Below are 8,812 nucleotides of genomic sequence, written 5' to 3' on the forward strand. Positions count from 1 at the left end.
AAACTAGATGTATTTGACTGTAGGTGTTGTTTGAATTATCTATATGCATATATTTGTATGCAATTTTTTGAGTAAATACAGTGTATTTGAAATTTTGCATCTGCAAATTTTGTCGAAATACATTCAAATACAGTCAAATACATTCAACTTTACGACGCTGGTGGCGACCTTTCTGATCAGAGCTTGAATATATTCAAATACAGTCAAAATACACAGCTCCGTCGTGTATTTAAATGCACTGAAATACAATTATTTTGAATACACATTTATTCAAAAAAATTAAGGTTGCATGTATTCAAATACAGTCAAATACACCTGACATCAGATAAGGTTGGATACAACTGAATAGTATAGTTAAATACAGAGAATTCGCCATAAACTAGCTACAAATTGTAAATTGATAAAAGGTAGCTACTAATTATTAATAGCCCTTAAAAGGTAGTTATTCCTGTATGTTTCCCTAAAAAATAATTTGAACTACGCATATATAGTGTAATTGTGTGCCGAAGGGGGTCCATAGGGGTTTCCAATGGACCCCAGCCCTTTCTTCCACCTGGCTCCGCCCTTGTAGTTAAGTTTTTGTTTCCTACTGTTTTCTTCAAATCTAACTAACAAGATTCAATAAATATTTTACGGAGACTAAAAGTGTTCCTTTTGGCTAACTTAAAGCACCAAAACTGTTAAGTGCATACTTAAGGGACTATTTTGAGCCTACCCTAAAACATAAAGGATCATTTTTGCCATTTTTTCCAAATTTATTTGCAGAAGTTCTTTCCCCATAAGTACGTTAGAAGGATCGATTTTCTTTTTTAAAGATTTAGGGTGTGTTTGGCATAGAGGAAAATAATTCCGATGGAAAATGCTTTTCTAGAAAATTGGTGAATTTGTAGCTTGATTCTTTACTCATTTCATATTTAAAAAATATTGCAGGAAATTCGCTGACACTTCTTACTTATTTTATAGTTTAATAAATAAGTAAAAGATAGTATGTCAAAAATATTTATATACAATATCATGTTTATCAAATACAAAAAGAAATGTTTCTCAAATAAATTGGTCAAATACACATTTTTACTCTTCCATAGTACTTCTCTAACAAATTATTTAAATTTAATGTCTTTTAAAATTAAAAAAAATTCTAAGCTTGATCAAACATTAATGTCTATTTGCAAATTTCGAGGAGTTTTTATTTTTTATTTTTTACAAACTTTCATTATCTGCAAACGACAACCGCTTCCAGCTACCCTAGTGCACAATTTCAGTTGTTTGCTCTAATAATTCAAAATTTGACATCATTTTAAAATTATAAGAATTACAAATTTTTTTGGTGCAACTATGCATTGCGTTTGCTGTCCATGTGATGCAATCACGGTGCAGGATGATGCACAACTTTGTAATCGCGAAACCTAATGCGTGATTGTGTTAATTGTCCACATAGTTGACTAATGCGATCACGGTGCCAGAGTCACGATTGCACAAGGTTAAATTTTCTTAAATGGTGATCTTACTCCTAGTGTAGCTATCGCACTAAGTTAGTGATTCGGATATAAAAACTAAGTTTAGAGATTTGGTTCATCCACCAGTTTTATTCGACTTTCATGCTATTTTATCATTGTTTCTTATTTTGTGTTATGATGCAACTGTGGGCCGGTGATATGGATATTGAGTCTTGTGAGTTTCCTCGTAATACAGAGATGGAGACTATTGGGAGTCACAAATGTATGGGGACTATTGAAAATCTGATTAAAATACTGATATGAGACGACTGAATTTATAAGTTCATTGATATGATCATGATGTGCGTGTGTAGATTTGAACTGATGAATGGCTTATACGGTTAGAAACTAGAATCAAATGGATACAATTTTCATTCGAATACCTTGGCCAAATTCCTTGTAGATTGGGAGATATACACTTTCAAAGTCAAGTTATATGTTACCTTTCCCCCTCTCTCTTGCGGGGTTTCTTGCCTCAACAAGCACCCACTGCCACGCCTAGCCATGTTCCCTCTCTTTAGCTCACGGGGTCTTGATAATGTTCAAATCCACTCCTTAAAGAGAAAGTGTACATGGTCGTATGCAATATAATTTATCCAACCATGAATTGGGGTCGAATCCCACAAGGAACAATATACTAGGCGATCAAGAAAGTAAGAAATTATCACTAACTAAGCTAATTCAAACACTTTTTCAATATTGATTTTTTGATTAAAAATCTAACAAAGTTAAAACTAACTTAGAAAGCAAGTAAAATGATCAATCACCACAAGCATAGATACAAGGAAAATTAATCTTAAGTAACGATCCAATGTATTTTACGATTTTACAACTAAGAGCGAGTTTAAGTTAACAGATAATGATTTCTAAAATCTCATTGAAAGTCTTCCAACTAGATCAATGAATTTCACTCTAAGATTTTCCAAGCCTTAGAGTTTGATACTAAGCACAATCAATTTAATCTCAAGTTAACTATTCTATTCCTAGCTAGTTATTAGATGAGGTTTAAAACCCCAAATCCTTGATATTTTCTCTTTTCCTAACCCTAACTTTTTTTTTTCCAAGCAAAGCCAAGGTAAAAAGGCACACTTAGTGTTTGCAACCACTAAATGACATTAAAGCTTGAAGAGTTAATAGAGAAACATTAACTCACTTCATTAGAAATAAAATTTATTTAATACATTAGCAAAACAAGAGATTCAATCCAAACTTTAATAATGTATACTTCCATAAACATGGTTCAACTATTGAAATTAAATCTTACACACTTAGATGTTCATTACAAAGCAAGAAATCAAAGACATGAAGTAAAGGTTCAAGAAAGTGCTCAACAAAATTTTCAAGTCTTCAACCCCAAAGTGTGATGTAGGAACCCTAGTCTCCAAAACTTTGTGTTGAATGACCAAAGATGATGATAATTTCTCCAAGTCTTGCTTTTGTAGTTCCTAATTTTTTTCAAGTCCAAAAATAACAAATTAAGCCCCAGATTTCAGATATTGTAGATCTACTATTTTTTGCTTTTTTTTTAGCCACTTTTCTCATTTCTTCGTTTTAGCTCCCTTTTGCCTCATTTTCATTTGGTTTCGTCTCGATCACTTCTAAATCACATAGAACCTCTAAAATGGAAGTAAACGACATTAAATACACTATTTTCTCAATCAAACTTAGCAAAAATCTAAGATTAAAGAAGAGATAATTTAATATTTTATCAACTAATTATCAGGTCTCTCTCAAGAAAAGACATGTTGCAAGCCTCATGCCTGACCTGCTTTTCTAATTTCTTTCATTGGCCTTTCACCCTCGTTTCCGAAACACTTTGATACTATTCTTAGGTTGTTCAAGTATCTTATAACCTTGTTACCCTCATGTGAGTTGATGATAGGCTAGAAATACGAATTTTTAGCTAAATTTCATACCTTTATTGACTACATTTTAATCGTGTTTGAACTATAATATTAGTATTTTATATTTATTACGTGTGTTTCTTGTGTAGGACTTATTCCCAAGCAAATGAGCATTTTTGGGGCTTAAATGGAGATTTTGATACTTTGAAGTTAGAAGTCCAACGAATAAATACAGGATAGAATTCGGGGTTCGAGGACCGAGCATAATAGTGCACCAACATCATACCAAGTCAAAAAGTTTACTTTAAGCACAAACACGTGACTTTGATTGGTACCAACAATTAATTTGAAACATATGAATCATCAACTTTTCAAAAACTATTTTTATTTTATACACTAAAGCTTCAAAGTTTGCCTCTTTACCACAAACGACTTTCTTTTGTTCATTCCTTCCAATTGGAAGTTGGTAATTCACACTCAAATTTTTTTGTGCCCTCACAATCAAGAGAGAATCCCAAACTCATAAAATGCAATTCAAAATACAAATGGGATATCAAATGGAAAGAATTAACTCCCTCTCTCATAACGATGTTCAAAGGCACACAAGTAGTACCATAGGCTTACCTAGGGGTGTACATGGACCGAGTTGGTTTGAATTTTTCAAATACCAAACCAAACCAATTGTATCGGATTTTTAAATCGATAAACCAAACCAAACCAACAAAAGTCGGGTTTTTCACTCTTGGGTTTTTTCGAATTTTTCGGGTTAGTCGGATTTTTTCGGGGGTTTTTTTTTTTGGTTCAATACGAAGCATCTTATAATAGCATTTGCTTGACCAAAAATAAGCATCTTACCCTTCTATTACTAAATATGTAAAATGAAAAATATGTGGTGAATTCATTGACTCATTAAATAAAAAATTCATAACAATTGAATCAAATAAGTATAGAACATGCATGTGATGTGATGTATAACTATAACAATCAAACAGAATGTAGTAACAAACAACTTCAATATTGTTCCGTAAAATGAGTTTTAGTTAGCTTTTAAACATTTACTTAAAAAGCCTATCGCTAAATGAACAAAAAAATTATAACTCAAGCTTAGCATTAAGAATTAATCATACACCACAAATACTTACAAGGAGAATCATACAAGAGGTGTTTGTTAGAGGTTCCCAGCGGACAACACTCACAAAAAAATTGGATGAGCTGATTTTCTACCCTTAGTCTACTAGTTTTGTTTATTGTTTGAGTTGTTTTGACGTGATAAAGGCTAGTTTTGATCACTGCTAGGCTGTTCTGCCATATTAGTGTTTTGACATTGGTCAGCAGTAACTATTTGTAATGAAAAAATCTCTTTTAATTGCCAAAAAAGAATTAATTATACAATCGAATGTGGTACCAATTCTTAAACGGATTGCATCACGAACGAAGCTGACTAATCAATGCTTAAAAGTGATAAAGTAATACACGTATTTATAAATTATATATGTATAAAAATATTTATAAATTGTATATATATAATCGGATCGGTTTGGTCTCGGTTTGACTTTTTTTAGTTAAAACCAAACCAAACCTATTATGACCGGGTTTTTTTATCCAACACCAAACCAAACCAAACAAACCACTACTCGGGGTTTTTTTCCGGTTTGGTTCGGTTTATCGGTTTGGTGCGATTTGTCGATTTTCATTGTACAGCCCTAGGCTTACCCTTCATGTATTTTTCCACTAATATAGACATACCTGGTTCAAAATCAATTAGGACTTAAAGGGATGTAATGTAGGCTGATTAAGGTAGGACACAATTTGGGTAAGATTGACTCAAAACCTCCCTAAGCACAACAATTTTCAACAATCAAAACACACTTCCTTTAACCCTTTTCCACCCTTTTCTTCTTCTTTTCATTTCACCACCTAGTCTTCCCTTTATTCACAACTCTTTATACTTCCTTCCTTTTTCTTCGTTCTTTTTGTTGTTTTTTTTTTTTCAAAATACCAAGGAAGGTTCCACACTTTTTTATTACTATTATTTTTTATTTTCATCTTTTCACCTATCAAGAAACTCCCACATCATAACTTTACTGACCATCACCTCCAAACTTAGGCTTTTAGCCTATTTTACAATTCCAAAATACTTAGGGAGATAGGATGCCAAAAGATAGGATAGTTAAGAATAAGAGGGTAAACTTGTAACATGGATGCCAACAAAAAGGTTCAAGGCTCAAAGGGGGTTGACTAGGGAAAGTATGTAAGAGTAGGCAATTTAAGGCACAAAAATGGTCCGACGAAGGCCTAACATCATTTTTCAAACCAAGTTAATCTAGAATTTCGCCTTGAAACACATTCCGGCAAGTTCTAGACTACAAATAATGCAAAAGAACTCACGAAGATCTCACCACACATGGCAGATGGAACTTAAGTAGAAGATGTCTCCATAATCCAATTGAAACAAATGAACTCAAAAGTCACTTTTAATCTAAATAGACTAATTAGCGAAAGAAAGAGCCAAAAATTGAGTCTAAAGGTAAAAAACAAGAATCATTACTTCAATTATTTTTCTTTTTCAAAGATCAAGAATTCATATATCAAAGTTTAAATAAGTTGGTACCAAGCAAGCCAAAAGCTAGCCAAGGGGCAAAAAATCACATCTCTCGCCATTTTTACTCCTAAACTACCTAAAACTCACTTCTACACCTAACCTACAAGGCTTATTTCCCTTAAGAAAGTGCCCAATTATCTACCATAGGGACAAACAGACTCAAAACTACCTAAAAGTACCGGGATCAAAAGACATTAGCATCCTCGGAAAAAGAACCGCGGCAAAGAAAAGTCAAGAATATTGCTAAAACACGATAAAACATGGGCATACAAAAACTAGCATATCATACTAATAAAAATATGTAATAGAAAAAACATACCAAATAGAGTCAAATCTACCTAATAATAATCCATCATGACACATCACACGCCAACATAAAATATCTATCAAAATGAAGTCCCACCCACCAATTAAAGATGTTGCATTGTCCCTAATGCAACTAAACAATAAAAAACAAAGCTAGTAGTAACTCCCCGTTAACTTTGGTAGCATCAGAAACCCCGTCCTCCATGACTTGATCCGTTCCTCGTCAAATCTTCCAGAATGCTAAGTTTCAACACTTCAAGTAGCTTGCATTATAATCATCACTTCTAAAATGCAAGCTACAATTAACAATTTTAGTGAAGCATAGAATTCAAACACATCTTCAAAACTCACTGAACCAAAGTTTAATGCCACCAGACAAATGAATCTTCGCATAGGCACACCATCATTTCAATTTAAGTAACAATTCATATAGTAAAGTTCATTGCAGATGCCTAAAGCACAAAAATGTTAAGTGTTGCAATGCTTTCAAGCTAAAACAGTAGCCTAGACTAAACATTACATCCAATGGTCAATATAACGCAGTTAAGCGATGAGAAAAGAAAAAAAGGATTCATTCTGAAGACTCATTAACAATTAGATGCCAAAAGATCACGTAATTGAGTTGTTGCAATGAACAGCTGAACAAAACCCCTTAAAATCAACCCGACGCACTTCTAAACATCACATCATTTCTCTTGGTTACTCAAACTTCACCAGCAGATGAAATCACTTCTCAGACAATTTATCAAACAGTTTGTGTGCAGCAAGCTCTTTAAGACAATTGGTTAATTGAATTACCCTCCCAAAAAAGTGAGAATTATAGTTCAACCATCAAGGTTGAGTTTCACAATTTGAGCTCTCAATTCAACACCAAATTGAACGACAAGAAAGGAGAAGTAAGAAGAAGAAGGAAAAATAACTGCAAACGGAGGAGTGAGGGAATGGAGGGACGATGGATTTCTTTTGTTTTGGATGAGAAATAATAGGAGTCAGGTGGTGGGCTGTTTTACAATCAGAATGAATAGAAATTACCTTGTGTTGGTTGTTCACTCTATACTGTTGCCTCAATTTTCATTTAGTTCACCGCTTCCTAGCCATGCGTGCGTAGCACAAGAGATTTTCTTGCCCACTAGCTTTTTTCTTTTCTAGCTTTGAGTTTGCGAAGCAAGTACCGCTGCTTTCAACGTTTTTCACCTTTAGGCAGCTCAAGCAGTTTTCTGCATTTCTTTCTGCACTGTGTAGCCACTCTAACACCCCACTTTTTTATCTAAATTAATTTCAAAAATTCTAAAACTTGGTAGAATTGTCAAAAACTATAAACCAACTATCCTAAAAAAGAAAATTTAAAAAATGATCAAATTTTTTTAAAACGATGAGCTGCCGAATTTAATGCCGTGAATTAACTTGACTACTCTTTCCTCCACTTTTAGGATATGGGGCGATGGTAGAAAAACAAAGAGGCCAACTCTCGGATGTCGCATCATGCACTTTTTGTCCTTTAAGTGAGGGGATGTCATTTTGTCTTCTTGAACTTGCAAATTGCAAAATATAAGGCTCTTGTTTTTCCTCTTCGCAATCCCACATGGATTCATGTGGTTCAAGTTCCATATCACCACACAATTCCAATGTTGAAAAATGCTTAGAATGAGAAACCAAGCTCCCAAAATACAAATTCTCTCGGATTTTGACATCCTCTTCTTCCCCCGAACTAGAGTCAATTTCAACCATATTTTCCATGACACCATTTGACTCTAAGGCTCAAAGGGGGTTGGCTAGGGAAAACATGCAAAGAGTAGGAAATTTAAGGCCTAGAAACGGTCCAAGGAAAGCCTAATATCCTATTTCAAACTAAGTGTTGTTTAAGATTTCGCCTTGAAACATTTTTCGGGAAAGTTCTAGATCACAATCATGCACAAGACTTGAATAACAACACCTCACAACACATGGCACATGGATCACTTCACTATTTTCTAATTAGCTTCCCAACCTAGTACTTCAAGGCAACAATCATTCACAATTCAGTTTCTAATAAGCATAATGTCACCAAATGAGTCATGCAAGTTAATCATTCACTTTTAAATACTTTTGCACAACTAAAACATTTTGGAGAGGTATATTTTCAAAAGATAACACAAGTACATGCCATAAATTGATTAAACCATCACCATATAAGTAAAAACACTTTGCTATACTCAAACAAACTAAACATTGCCTAAACATTCCAAGTTCAACATAAAATAAAAGCTCTCGGGAAGAACACTGGCAAAGAAAACCCAAGAGCGCAAAAAACATCCACACCACCAACACCTCAAAACATGAGCTACCCTCACCCCCAACAAAATAAACATGCAATCCCTAGTGCATCAAATGTAAAACAAGAGGTAAGTAACTCCCAGGGGATGCCTCAAGCATCCGTTTGAGTAGAGTCTGAGAGAGCAACATTAGACGATGTGTGTGGAGTGGGAGTCTGATCAGCAGGAAAGACCTCCAAAGATGGAGTATCAACAGGATCACTACTCAACGGCTCCTCAGATGCAAGAGTGAGCGTCTCAGGACCGACTGGC

At 34.1% G+C, this 8,812-nt stretch overlaps 1 long non-coding RNA gene across 1 annotated transcript; it reads right to left on the minus strand.

The window, feature by feature from the left end:
- Positions 1 to 6,311: 6,311 nt before the first annotated feature.
- LOC132629428 (uncharacterized) lies at positions 6,312 to 7,672 on the minus strand. Its single transcript, XR_009578227.1, has 2 exons — positions 7,281 to 7,672; positions 6,312 to 6,544 (listed from the first exon to the last, which is right to left on the minus strand). It is a non-coding gene; the product is annotated as an uncharacterized LOC132629428 (long non-coding RNA).
- Between the last annotated feature and the right edge of the window lie 1,140 nt (positions 7,673 to 8,812).

The sequence above is a fragment of the Lycium barbarum genome, chromosome 2 (genome assembly GCF_019175385.1).
Source record: "Lycium barbarum isolate Lr01 chromosome 2, ASM1917538v2, whole genome shotgun sequence".
Classification (NCBI taxonomy): domain Eukaryota; kingdom Viridiplantae; phylum Streptophyta; class Magnoliopsida; order Solanales; family Solanaceae; genus Lycium; species Lycium barbarum.